This window comes from Haliaeetus albicilla, chromosome 3 (assembly GCF_947461875.1).
Source record: "Haliaeetus albicilla chromosome 3, bHalAlb1.1, whole genome shotgun sequence".
NCBI classification, from domain to species: domain Eukaryota; kingdom Metazoa; phylum Chordata; class Aves; order Accipitriformes; family Accipitridae; genus Haliaeetus; species Haliaeetus albicilla.
In genome coordinates this window covers 171,753-185,761 of record NC_091485.1, presented here as the reverse complement: position 1 = coordinate 185,761, position 14,009 = coordinate 171,753, and the positions used below count along the sequence as shown (strand labels likewise).

At 43.1% G+C, this 14,009-nt stretch overlaps 1 long non-coding RNA gene across 2 annotated transcripts; it reads left to right on the top strand.

Annotated features, from left to right (window-relative positions):
- The first annotated feature begins 273 nt into the window (after window positions 1-273).
- On the top strand, window positions 274-13,996 carry LOC138684659 (uncharacterized). Of its 2 annotated transcripts, none has more exons than XR_011323886.1 (4): window positions 274-1,023; window positions 1,571-9,488; window positions 9,845-12,253; window positions 13,302-13,996. It is a non-coding gene; the product is annotated as an uncharacterized lncRNA (long non-coding RNA). The 2 variants fall into 2 exon arrangements; XR_011323887.1 differs by lacking the exon at window positions 13,302-13,996 and having other exon boundaries at window positions 9,845-10,115; window positions 10,923-12,139.
- Window positions 13,997-14,009: the final 13 nt, after the last annotated feature.

Here is a 14,009-nt window from a genome sequence, read left to right as displayed (position 1 = left end):
CGGGATATCCACCTCCAGGCTGCGAGCTTTCAGAATGGTCCTACAGTATAAATGTGCAAACGCGTGTTGGCACCCTGAGGGTTGCAGAGTCGGGTTAGGTCGTATGGACGTCAATATCCAAATCTGTCTTCGTAAATGTACGTTCGTACAGACCGTCTTTAAGTGCGCTTCTTTTACCGGCATTTTGGCATGGCAGAGAAAGGTGGTGAGAAAAGAGCACAGATGACTTCTGCTAATGGGATAGACTGCTTCAGCTGGAAGGGACCTACAACGATCATCTGGTCCAACTGCCTGACCAATTCAGGGCTGATCAGAAGTTCAAGCATGGTGTTAAGGGCATCGTCCAAATGCCTCTTAAACACTGACAGGCTTGGGGCATCCACCGTCTCTCTAGGAAGCCTGTTCCAGTGTCTGTAAAGAAATGCTTCCTAACGTCCAGTCTGAACCTCCCCTGACACAGCTTTGAGCCATTGCCATGTGTCCTGTCGCTGGGTACCAGCGAGAAGAGATCAGCACGTCCCTCTCCACTGCCTCTCCTCAGGAAACTGCCCTCTGCAAAACACGGCGCGTGTTTGTCAGTGTCTTTCCTGTCCTGGGGAGACCAGAACGGGACACGGGAGTCCGCATGCAGTCTCAAAAGTGCCAAATAAGAGAGGAGAGCGTTTTTTGGTTTTTAAACTGGGTTTGATTGGGTTTGATTGGGTTTTAATTGGGTTTTATTGGGGGTTTAATTGTTTTTTTAAATTGTTTATTGCACAATCTTGTCAAAACTTCTTCCCGTCAGAACTCAAGGCTTCTGCTTCTCCAAAGAGCTGTCTCTCCATCTTGAATGTTTGCAGGGATGGGGCGTCTGCCTTCTTTGAGTCTTGCTATTCTCTGCGCACTGCCAGGGTGGGTCTGGCTTCATTTTCACCCACCCGTTCGGTAGCTGAGGCGAAAGCTAGCTGAGGACAGCCACCCCCCACTGGCTTTGTCATCCTCAGAGTGACAAAATGCCACCTCCAGGCCCCAATAACCTGGGAGGTGTAATGAACGGGTTAACTTTGTTCATGAAATCGAGAAGGGTGAAGAGACATATTGAGAGTTAACATATGCCTTGTGTAAATAACAAAAACTTGCTTAAGTGATGCGTGAAGGTCACGGGTCACGGGAGGAAAGCAATGGCTATAACTTACTAGATAAGGGGGGAGGAAAGCAACGGCTATAACTTACTAGATAAGGAGAGGAAGGACAACAGCTGCAATTAACAAAGACTGTATTTCTCCACATCAAAAGACATTCTACATCAAAGGATACTCATCCTTGAGAAAATTTACCGAATCTACATAGTAACAGACCTGCACAAATGAGGAAAGAAGAAGCAAGACAAGGCGGAGACTTACAAGAAAGAGGGTACATGAAATGTATGTAAGGAATGTAACGGTAACATAAAGTTGCGGGCCTGTGGCGGAGCATTGCCTCCCCGGCCACCCATCGCTGTTTTGCTCTCTTATCGCTTGCTAATAAATTTGATTTTTTTATTCAATACAAATTGGCTCCTCCAATTTGTCACGAGCGTTTATAACAGGAGGCACTCCAGGGGAGTCCAAGAGGCTCCGGTGGTGTCCAGCTGGAGGGACGAAACAATTGTCCGGTTTATCTCGAGCTCTTGTATTTCAGGTATCTTTGACGAATACCTGTGCCTTTTCTAGAGGAGATACATAGCATTGGAACGGTGTTATTGGTGTCACAAATCCAACATCGAATTGAAGTTCAATCTGAAAAACTGCAAGCCATAGTTCTTCAATCTGTGTGGGCAATTACCCCACATCAGGTTATCAAACCTGGAGTAATACTAGCTGAAGGAGCTGGAGCAACGGCGTTATGTATTACTGTAAGGAGACGACACTCCTGTTTTCCTCCCTTATCACAGGTTGGCTCATCATGCTTTGTAGTCTTGTAGTAAAAGCACATGCCCTGGATGCATTTCCACAAGATCAACGTGTAAATACTTGGATTTGGTTGGCCTCTACTGTAACTAACTCATCTGCCTTTTCAGTTGTATTGATTAACAGCTGCAGATCTTTTGACAACGTGTTTTATTGGCATGCCAACTCCAGTAGCTCTATTACAGAATTATACTATGTTAAGTGCTTTTGATATTAGTGTTCATCATTGCTATTTTTTCTGAGTGGGTGGTGTATGCCCAGAAACGTTACGAAGTCAACTGGCGGCAGACTGTCTCCTCCTTCTACACCATAAACGCTGCTCCAATCTTGAAGGCATATGTTGCTTCAAGGTAACTGATGAATCAGCCAGCCTAGAGGATGACATTCAACATCTCCAGGATTTAACGCATCAAATTAAACAATCTACTGGTGGTGCCTGGCTGGCTGAGCGCTTTAATTCCCTGACAGGATGGGTGGGACACCTGATTCAAAGCATTATTGTAGGGATAGGTTTATTCCTTTTTCTGTATGTGTTCATTACACACCTCTACATTACCCTGCCCTACACACTGCAAGCCCAAATGGACAGCTCCAGCTTTGCCAGCCCCAGTGGAAGCAGTCCCTTGAGCGAGGGGGTGGAACGTGGGATAATAATGGACGATTGGCGAGGAGGATTATAAACACGCTCAAGTGACTTGCAGCTGGCGTGCAGAAGTATACATATATCATACTAATTGCTGTTTATCCCTGTGTGCTTAACAGGTAGAACATCGGTGTTTAGGTAACACAGGCCTGTGACAGACTTAGAGGTGCCCTATCGAACATGCTTGAGATTCCTGTCCTGCTGTGGGAAGGATCAAAGGACAGTGGTACATTGCACCTGCATGAATCCATGATAAACCGGCGAAAACAGCGGGGTTGGCAATCCCCTGGCATGGGCTGAGCTCAGCAGTGCCTGCATCCCCGCTCGTGTGTCTGTGCCCAGGTGCTGCTTCGGGGATCCGCCGGTTGGCAAGGTAATGAAAATAAATTTACTCTTTGCATTTCATCCGTGGCTTTGTGGTTGTCCTGCGTCCAGCTATTGCAGGCAACTACTACTTCAGGAGAATTTCTGCAAAGTAAGAAATTGCTGGTTTTATTTTGTCACGATGGACAAAAAAATAACTGATTCTAAATCATGTCCACTGCAGCTTATGCTTCCATAACATACCACTCAACTGATTTCTATGTGTAAATGTCTTTGGAGAGGAATCACAGGTGCCTGCTGTTACTATAGGGACAAGCAGTATGGGCTCACAGGAACAGAACATGCTTTGCCTTCCCATCACCAGAAGAAGAGTTGAAGAAGGGCACTCAGGATCAAGAGGCTGCAAGGAAGTTGCTGTACTTGATCCCTTTGCCTTGCTTTATCTGACAGAAAAGCTGTCTTCTGCTAGCTCGGTCATGGCTTGAAATACAGTGAGAACTTCTTGCTTTAGCCTATTAAAGGGGAAAGAGACTCCCTCCCCTCTCCCAGGGAGTGTGCTACTTTTTACTCACTTGTTCTGACTATATGATCTGCAATTATAATATTTAGATTGCATGGTGACAGTCTATACCATTGACTCCCTGAATGGTTTTTCATTTCTGTCCCCACTTCCTTCTCCAGCTTTTTTCAACACATCAATTAAAAAAAAAAAAAAAAAATAATTTTTTTTAACCTTACATGAACATCATCTGTTGTCTTTGGCCCCAAACGCTTAATTTCCTAGAAATAAGTTGAGTCTTTTCATCAGAATACTTAAAAGATTTCTAGCCACTGTAGTACTATTGTATTGTTTGGGGTTTTTTTAATAAGTTTCTATACAGGTTCCAGTGTGTGCACTAAATTTCTACTGCAGTAGAAAACAGTCTTGAGCTGAAGAGAGGTTTCATGCTTGGGAGAGAAAAAGAGCAGATCTTGACTCAAAAGCAACTTTTCAAAGGGAAAGGTAAACTTTTGTTTCTTTTGGGATTTTTATTCTGATAGCACAAATGTTGTGTTCTCTCAGGATTTTGTTATCCCTGGGAAAAAACCTTGGTATTGCGTCACATCCTCCTTCCCTGGTTGTGGATTTTTCACTCCTTTCAGAGGAAGTGCTAAGACTATTGTATTTTAGGAAGACATTTTAACTTATGACTCGGAGGTCTGCAGACATCGCTGTAAAGACAGTTTCCGTGCATCCAAATGCTGCTAATCCATTAAAATACGAACGGAAAGATGTGTAACTTGGAGCTGAGACATCAAAGTATTCCAGACAGGTCTGGTTTACTTTGCATTCAGTATTCCTGTAGCCTGTTGCTTTGGAAGTGCAGGTAATAAGCTTTTCAATTGAATAAACGAGTGGCGGCATTTTTTGTTTTTCCTCCCCTAGAAATGTAGTGCTTAATCATACTGTGCTGTCCTGTAGAAGTTGTGGACACTGTGGTGTTCTCCAGAATGCTACTTAGGCTGCCACTACAAGTAGGTCATTTAAAATAATAACCTTAGACTTTAAAAATACATAAAACTTAATGATGCTTAAAGTTTAGAGCAGGGTAGTCATCAGGTTAAAATAACTTCATGCTTATGACATGCACAGTGATGGTTCCTTTCAGGTTTTTTGGTTGGTTTTTTTCTTCTTTAAGATGGCACTGGTTGCAGTGATCTTCAGTTTTATGACACAGCTAACTGTCTTAGTATGGATATGGTTCCTTTCTGCCTACTATTTCAGTTGCCTTGCAGACATTGTTAAGATAGCTCTTTGGAGTTGTGGAGTGTGTGTATATAGATACGTGTGTGCGCGCGTGTGTGTGAATGTGTATGAAAATAATAAGACCTAAAGTGCCCTCCCCACATCATTAGTTTTTGCTGACCTGTATTTCAGTGTTTCCAAGATTTTAAAGTGACCCAAGTATTGCTGTTGCAAATGTTTCCATGTTTGTCTAACTATTGTGATGACTTAAATAAAAAAAAAATCACAACAGTAAATGTTTCATTACTTGCCCTATAACTATATAGTCCTTCCCTGTCTAATATCTATTTCTTTTTTCAGGATTCACTATATTTTTTTTTACCATATGAAATGGAAAGAGATTTCTGGCTTACTGTTGGCTTTTAATAGATGTTTTATCCTTGGGGAATTGCCCAGCAATTAATTCATAGAGTTTGGAATTTAACTGAAGGACATTTTGCATGGCCATGTTCAAATATTGATGCTAATGAGCCACCATATAGTTCATGTTCATAGCTTTATGGATACTTAAAGATAGGCAATAGTCTTATTTTTTAATAATGCTTAACCTTTTTCTTTTTGGCAAGAACAAGCAAGTCTGCCTGTTTTTGTAGTACTTGCAGCTTTTCCTTAACATCAGACTTGAAAAGGAGGAGAACCAGTATCAAGTATACAGTTAGGATGGTGATTTTTAAAATACTAAGCTGCATAACAGTCTCAGGAAGAACATGTGTGACTGGGCGTGAGAGTCTGTGGTGCAGCATTACTAACATTTGCTAAAAAAAGTTTTGAAGAATGAAGCATTCGCTTTATGAACGATACTTGAGGATGAATTCTGATGCTCCTAAAGTTTATCGAAAAATAGGCACTGATTTCAGTGATTATGCAGGTGTGATTTCTGCTCATGCTTTAAATCTGAAAAAAGAGAAACGTACATTTGAAGGAGGATTTTGTATGGAGGGTAATCAAACCAGTAACCTACTTTAAGATGACTTTAAAATATTTGGAGCAACGGTTAAAGGCAAATAAGTAAAGTTTATGGAATACAGTCAGCAGTCCACCTCAGAACTTTTTGGTGTGCAAATGAAACATGTTAAGTTGTAAGACTTCACAGCCATGAGCTGATGGGCCACAGTTCTCTCAAAGCATAAAGCGCTGTAAGTTTTAGTTTCTTGCACAGCAGTGACTCTTTTCAACATTAGTAACTATACAACAGGGTAAAAGGCAAATTTAGTGAATAATAATGTGTCATTATCAGAGTAGCTGTTTGCATTTCACCATGATGCAGATCCTTTCTATAGCAGTTGTGTTGCCACATGTCTTAGAATGCGGCTAATCCTCTCTTGAACTCATTTAAACTTTTGTCCTCCACTACATCATTGACAAAATGTTTCACAATAGAAAAATTACTTCCTTTAAAAAGGCGGGGTGGGGGGAGAAGAAGAATGGGTGGAGGAAGTGGGGATAAAAAGTCTGTTGTCTGCCAATGCTGTGGGCTGATCACTCATTTTTCTGTAGAACTCCTGTTTTGTTTTTTATTTTTCTACCTTAGCCTATTAGCCTATCCTCTGTACCTTTGGTCATTTCCTGAAGTTTGTCTGTAGTTTCCTACATTAGTAAGTAAATGTATCTATTTTACTTTACAGACCTTTGATGGTCTTTAAATTATACAAGTAATTTAAATCTTGGAACAAATGTATTTGCTTATTGATTTTTGTGAGTAGCTACGAAATTCTTATTTATTAGTTGCCCCTTTTAAAATTAAAATAAAAATTAATGTTATGCAAGAAATATATTGCAAGTAAATGTTAGGGTCTTACTACTGCTCAATGTTGAGAGATCGTGGGAAATACAGAGAATTTGTGTTAAAAGTTATGGACATTTTTCAAGATAGTTTTCCAGGTCTGAGGCACACTGAAAGATCTCTTTCGTATGGTAGTGTGTTTGGTTTCATTGACTTCAGCGGAATACATTGACTTAAACTAGCTGAGAATCTGATGATAAGGTTTTATACTCTACCTAATGTAGTGTTGTGATGACTTGTCCTCTGAAATCAAAATTATATTGATCATCTTAACAGGAGGCTGGATCTTTGATCTGGAAATTATGCTGATAGTGACGTTACAGAACCCATGCTCGTAACTTCACTGGTTTCTTGCAGCCCCTCAAGTTCATTAAAGACAATAAAGACCCGTTCTTTTTTTGTTATGGTGCTATCATCAGTGATGGAAGTATTACATTGTCAGTTGTAAGAAGTGGTTTAACTGCTGTTGGATTCTGCCTTTATGCCTGAAAAACCTGTTGATTTAAATGGGCTTGCACAGCTTATGCTAATGATACGGCTGAAATGAAACAGGATCTTGTGTAGTCTGCAAGGACTGTATATGGTCATGGTTTGTAGCTGGGTGGGAGGGATTGGTTAAAGTTACTTCTTATTTGCACTGTTTAATATCTTAGATACGAGTGAACAGTGTAATTGGAACAGTTTCATTTTTACAAGAGGAAATTTATAAATCAGTTTTTATCCTGTGTTAGAATTAAGATACGTATTTACTGGAGACAATGAGTCTAGCCCAAACACTGAAACACCTCCATTTTGGGTACACTATTAGAACTTTTGTAAAATTTTCAAATCATAACAGTCTGTCAGTTTATGCTTGTTGAGTCTGAGACATTACATGATGCCCTTTGAACAGGTAAATATTGCTAATAATTGATATTTGGTTTGCAGACTATACCTTTTGTATGCTCTGAAGTCACATATAAATAACTTGTATTGTTTCCTTTTCATTTATAAAAGTTCTGTTCATCAACCCATATAAGCATGTACCTAAATTCCACTAGATTCAATGTTAAGCTTCCTGAATTGCTATAAACTATTGTGTTGCTGTAAACTATTTTGGCTGATAAACCTAATCAGTCAGCTTGGTATTCCCACATGTATGTGTGATTAAAATGCAATAGCTCAGAACAAGTTATCAGGTGACTGCACGCTCCGGCTGCATAGGAGACACAAAGCAGCTGGCCTGTTCCTTGTAATTAGTGGAAAAGCAGAGATTCTCCTGTGACCTCGGTCACTCTGTCTACCATATAGATAAGAGTATTTTGATACTCCTCTCTCAGTGGGAGAAACACTGTGTGTGTCTGTGCAGTGTGTGAGAATCACTTTACCAAGATGCTTTTATTTCTAAAACCCTTGGGAAAACGAAACAAAACAAAACGCAATTTTAAAACTTATTTATCCCAAAGCAGACTTCAGGATTCTCATTCTCACAAGTTATTTTACAATTGTGTAACCTTGTAGACTGTACTGAGAATGAGGACCTCGTATGTGACACATTCAAAAGTTTCATTTTTGGTGCCCTACACACTTCTACTGATTGTAATGCCTTTGTTTGCTAATGGCAACTGGCAACAGACAATTCAATATTGGTTTCAAGGCACTGTGGAACAGAGAAGGTAGTTTGCCAATGTTCTTACTGCTGTTGCAGACATTGTTTCAGTGGATTGCAAGTGATGCATTCCAAGTACCTTTTCCTACCATTGCAGCATATTTTTTTTTAATCCAGAAGGATGTTTCTGTACTTCCCTTCCCTGTAGATGCATGTTGATTTACGTTCTGTGCTATTGTAGAGTTCTTAGTCTACCAGTTACAGATTACTCCTTTCAATTCTTGTGCATTTATGAATGTGTATCTACCTATATACCTACTAAACTAACGTTTATTCAGATGATGCAACTGCTACAGAAGTCAGCTATTTTGCTAGTGATGGTGTTTGCCCCCAGTCAGTTGTTTTACTATCTAATAAGTACCTGATGACAGAGAAGGGGAATGTCAGAAAATAGACAAGTTAGGCTTTATATTAGAAATGGTTTTCATGAGATTTAAGAGAACACAGTTTTGGAATAAGGATTTACATACCGCTCCCAGTGTTCTGTTGGGCTAATGTTTTGCAAGAAGCTGAGGTGTTTAACTTTCAAATGCTGTTTATGTAAATTGGCTTACCTATGAGTAATCTCCTTCAACTGTGTGTAATTAAGAAATAAATTTGCATATGTAGACATGTGCATATGCATATATAATTGTAAGTGCACAGCTGGGGATGATGCTTGCATTTGATGAGGGTAGAAATACACAGAGGGACAGCAATGGGGAAAGAAGAACCTTTAAAGATAGTCTAATGTTGCTCTCATTCTAAAGGTGAATGATCAACTTTCTGTATCATTCTTGACAAATGCTTGCCTAATTTATTCTTAAACATTTCCTGTAATTATTACTACTGTTGCAAAGATTGCTACATACCCTAAGTTTTTCAGGTTGTAATTTAAGCCCCATTAGTCCGTGTTCTGTGTGCAGTGGATGTACACAAAAGTTTTTCTTTATAGCTACCTTTTAGAGTTTAAACATTGTTATTTCTCTTCAGTATTGCCCTTTCCAGGTTAAGCAGCTGTTTTTCAATTTATACTTTGAAGTCCGACTTTTGTACATCATTGAGCACCTTCTTGGACTTCCTGTAGACTCTCACCAGTTATACTACACCCTTCTTGAAAAGCAGTACATCATCTGGAGGGTTCAACAGCTAATCTGTGCAAATGTAGTGCTGCAAAAATAATGTTTGGCTGTACTAACTCGGGTGTGATGTGTGACGAGGAATCACTGGGCCTTTTGATTAGCAAGAAACGAGTACCTAAAAACCAGGTGACAGAAATAGGACATGAAGCTGGCATACTGGTCTTCAAGCTTGCAGCGCAGCTCTGTGGGCTTTGGTTGACTAAAGAAAAGCATGAGGCACAGGAGAGAACTGCTGCTGGATCTTAGTGAAAGATGGTAAATCATGTGGAGAGACGTTTTCAAAGTCAGGAATTAAAGTCAGGAGACCAATTCCAGATTGCCTGTGAAATCACTGTGTACTTCCCTCGCTTGTCTAACTTTGTGTTGTATATTGTCTAGCAGCTTTTATTTCAAAGTTAACAAAGTTACACTTTTGTGATAGGTGATGTAATGAACTCATAATAACAGGCAAAATCCAAGTCACGGGAAATGTCAGCATTTGAAAGAGAGCCCTGATAAATTACTAGCGCCTTATACAACTGCCAGTTACCATGCCTTCCATGTTACAGCTGTCTTAATCATTGGTGCTCCTTCCTCAGACTTGGAGCTGTAATATCTGATTTTTGTTTCAGGGTATATTATGAAGTTGCTGATGGTACTGCCTTAGCCCTTGGCTAAAAAGAGTAGCAAATAATTTGTGGATTATCAGTATGAGCAGAAGTCAAACAGCGTTCTTTTTGAATCAATAGGGAAGAAAGACACACCAGTTTGTCTGGGTTCTCTAATACCAAAGGTCTTTCTCACATTTATTGATCCTTTTGTATTTTCCAACTTGTTCAGGGTCAGCTGATGACTGGAGCAAACTGTCACATCTTTGAAAACTGCTTGTAACTGTGAAAAGAGGTCTGTTGACTTCCTCATGTGATAAGCAGACATTGAAGAAATTGTATGCTGCTCATCTCTTAAGTCAGAGACGGGAATTAGATAGATAATGTGTTACTAGAAAATAAGATAGAACTGGGCCCCTTGAGACAGAAGTGTGTTGATGAAATCATGTAGTATTATTATGAAGACATAGTGACTGTTTTCTCAGCTAACAAACAGATCCTATGCAAAAATAATGTTTGTTCCAGGTAATTCTAGTCAGGCTCCCAAGGCAATGGACCTACTTTGCAAATGAGAAAAAGTGGACCTAAATATTGAAACAAGAAGGGCTGTTTTTCTTCCCCAGTTCAAAATTGGCACAGCAGAGCCTACATAGTTTTCAAATCGGTAGCAGCTCATTCACCTGCTTGTTAGCAGACAGAGCAGAATCTGTACTTTCTCCTTCTGTATGGCTCTTGAAAGAAACTTGGTTGGAACTTGTTTTCTTGTTGGAAACAAAAATGGGATGTTGGATCAAGTGCAACTGTAGCAAATACTGACTTTGCTTAAACTATTTAGAGTCTTCATGTGTTGATACTCATTAGAAAAAATCAAAACTTGAAAAAAATTACTATAAGGATTAAGCTATGAGATCGTTTTCAGAAAAAAAAGGAATAATAAATGGAACATAGTTTTAGAGAAAGTAATTTTTATAGCACTTTGAGGTAACATAGCTGTCTGTAAATACGATGTTTAAGGAAAAGATACTTGGTCTCTTTATGATTCTTTCTGTGCCCTTCTAAATGAAAAGTCTGACTCTGTGAACCTTGGTTATCTGTGTTACAGAAAACTGATCTGCTTTGCAAGCTAAGATTATTCTGAAACAGAGCAAAGTATGAAAGACATGGTCTTGAGGTTTGGGTTACTATCATGTAATTTAAACAGACTGTATAACAGACAAATCTTTTTGTGATTTAAAAACTTTATTTAACTGCATAAAGGATGAATATGCCCCATGAATAGTTTCTTGTGTTCATGCACATTGCCAGTGTGTTACTACTGAGAGAAGTCTGAGCAACTGTAAACAACTAGATAATTCATCAGAACGTCACACATAAACGTATCTCAAATAATTTTTGTATCACAGCTAGTCTAATGCATTAACTTTTTATCTTTGGAGCTCTTCCATAATAATCTACTTCTCATTTTATGGGATAGACAAAGAATTTCTTGAAATATCTAAAAGAAAACACTGGATGAGAAAAGGGGAGAGACAGAATGGGTTTTGAAGTGTCGATGCAGTATTACAGATTGTGTTGCCGTTCATAGAGGAGAAGACTACTTTGGTTATGATACCAAAATATTTCTCTTCCACATCTGTAAGCTACACTAATTATTTTACGCTTAGAAGCTTAAAAGATCCTGAGAAGTTAATTTCAACCACTTAATAAAGGCTACATGGCTAACATGATATTATTCACTTTGTGTGATTTAGATTAACACATATCATTCTCCGTGAAAACTGTTGAACTAAAAGCTTTATTTTCACATATCCTGGATATCAGAAATGATAAGACTACGTAAATTGTCAGAGGTTTGAGTTTACAAGTCTACTGAAGCTTTTAAATGCCTGATTAATGTTTAAGAGCAGAAGAAACCCTACTGAATTCAGGTGGGACCGTATTTCTGTGAAGCAGCACATCTGGTTTTAGTACCCCCTCATGCACCTTTGTACTCTCACCTACCCTCCCCACTATGTCCGTGTCTCCCCCATGTACCCCCCCATCTCCTGCTCCAGTCTGCCCCCCTCACCCACACAAGTTTTTAACCCACGCAAGTTGTTTCCCCCTGCATCCCCTGCTCTTCTATCTCCTGTGTCCCCCCCCCGGCTTCCTTTCCCTCCTCCATATTCCACCCACCCCCCCCGCCATCATCCGTCAGGCTCCAGACCCCTGGCATGCTGCCTGCACCCCATTCTCTGTCATTTTTTTTTCTTCTTTTCCTTACAAGTTGTTGTTGTTGTTGTTTCTTCTAAATGATTAAACTGTTTTCGTTTCAAGCCATGAGTTTTCTCACTTTCGCCCTTCCGATTGTCTCCCCGTCCCACTGGGGGCGGGGGAGCGAGTGAGCGGTCGCGTGGGGCTTTGTTGCTGGCTGGCGTTAAACCACGACACGAGGTGAGTTGCAAGCCCTGCCTGGCTAATGCTGGAGGCTCTCTGTGTTCCTCCTGCCATCTTGACGGGCCGTCCTTGTTCTTCATTGCCGCTTTATAGCGAGCGCCTCTCGCGCTGTAAGCGGCAGTAGTACTGGGGCCGCGCAGGTACTGCGTGTTGCAGGCAGCAAAGGGCAATTGTGACGCTTGCTGGCGGGAGCGGCAAGGAGTGCGGAGCCACGCTCCTGTAGGGAGCAAAGACGGAACCTCGAGGGCTCTACGGTCATCTGCTGAGGACTACTAATATCCCGACAGGCCTCTTTGCTTTCCCTGCTTCACGTCTGATTACTTTGCACGCCGGAGGGCGGGGCGGTAAGTAACACCGTGCAGCGTCTCTTTGATCAGAGACAAGCCCTGCACAAGGAGCCTTGCGTGCGTGCAGGATTAGGAGAGCAGAGTTCCGATAGCACGGAGGTGAGGAAAGGTGCGCCCACCCCAACTGAGCCCCAGGGTCGCCAGGGTATCGCTCGCTTGCAGGTGGGCCGCTCGCCTCTGGTGCGCTGGGACGCGGCGTTTCCTGCTGGACAGAGCTGCCCCTCTGGCAGAAAGCAGCTTTGGGTCTCTTGTGGCCTGCCTTCAGGCTGTCACCTGAACCAGGTGTTATGTTTTTTTTTTTTTAAATCTCTCGCCAGCAGCTGTTGACTGGCTGCTTTCACTCCCGCAACCCTGATGCCACATGCAGAGGGATACAGCAGTCCCTGGGGCTTGCTCCAGGGGACCACCCCCCCCTCCCCCCTGCCGTTTGCAGGTCCCTGTGCTGCTTCTCCTCTCCAGATAATGGGGGGGGGGGGGGGCAGGGACAGAAGCGACCACCCGAATTGTCTGTTCTTTGCACTTGACTGCTGTAAACGCTCCAGCCACTCGGGTGCTTTTTGGAACGGAGGCGATGAAGATGACTGCCCGGGCTGCGAGTGGGGAAGGGGCAGGGCAATGCAAGCCCTGTGCCCCCAGTAAGTAGTTGCCGCCTGTGGCTGGTCTCTACTGGGCTGAGCTGTCAGTCATCCCTCACCCAGCTGATGCTCAGAAGAGGATCGTTGTGGGGATGCTGCTGCCCGGCGACCAAAATTCGGTACTACAGCTCGGAGGCTGCAAAGGCGCGGTGGTGCCCCTGTAACGGCACCCGTGGTCCAACAGTAACGGCAGTGCGGCACCGGGGGAAAGTGCCGCCGCGCTCGTTGCTTCCTCCCGGTAAGGAAACGCCGCTGCTGCCCCACGTGCGCGGTGTCGGCGGGCGCTCAGCGCGAAAAGCGCGGAACAGCAGCGCCGGCACCGCACAGGTGCGCAGCAGCGCCGCCGCCTCCGCTGGTGCCGCCTTGTGGGCAAAGTGTGGTACTGCAGCCCGGCGTTCGCGCGCCGGCTCTGACCCCTCCGGCGCGCCGTCGACGGCCAGCGCATGCGCGGTCCCTGGGAGCAGCGTGGTGGCGCGCAGGGCGCGGGTCTCAGCGGCAGCGGGCGAGCGCCGGGACCGCGGGTGAGGCGAGCGATCCCCTCCGGCGGGGGCGGGGGGTGCCTCCTGCCCGCTGGCCGCCCGGGGCTGGCGGGACGGGAAGCTGCGAAGCGGCCGCCGCGGCAGGCTCCCGGTCCGCCGGAGGCGAGCCGGGCCAGGGCAGTGCCCGGCAGTTCCCCGAGAGCCGATAGAAGGGAAGAGGGGACGGAGGCGGGCACCCCCCAGGCGCGGCCAGCGGGCGCCTCCCCGAGTCGCCGGAGCTCCCCCGGCGCCT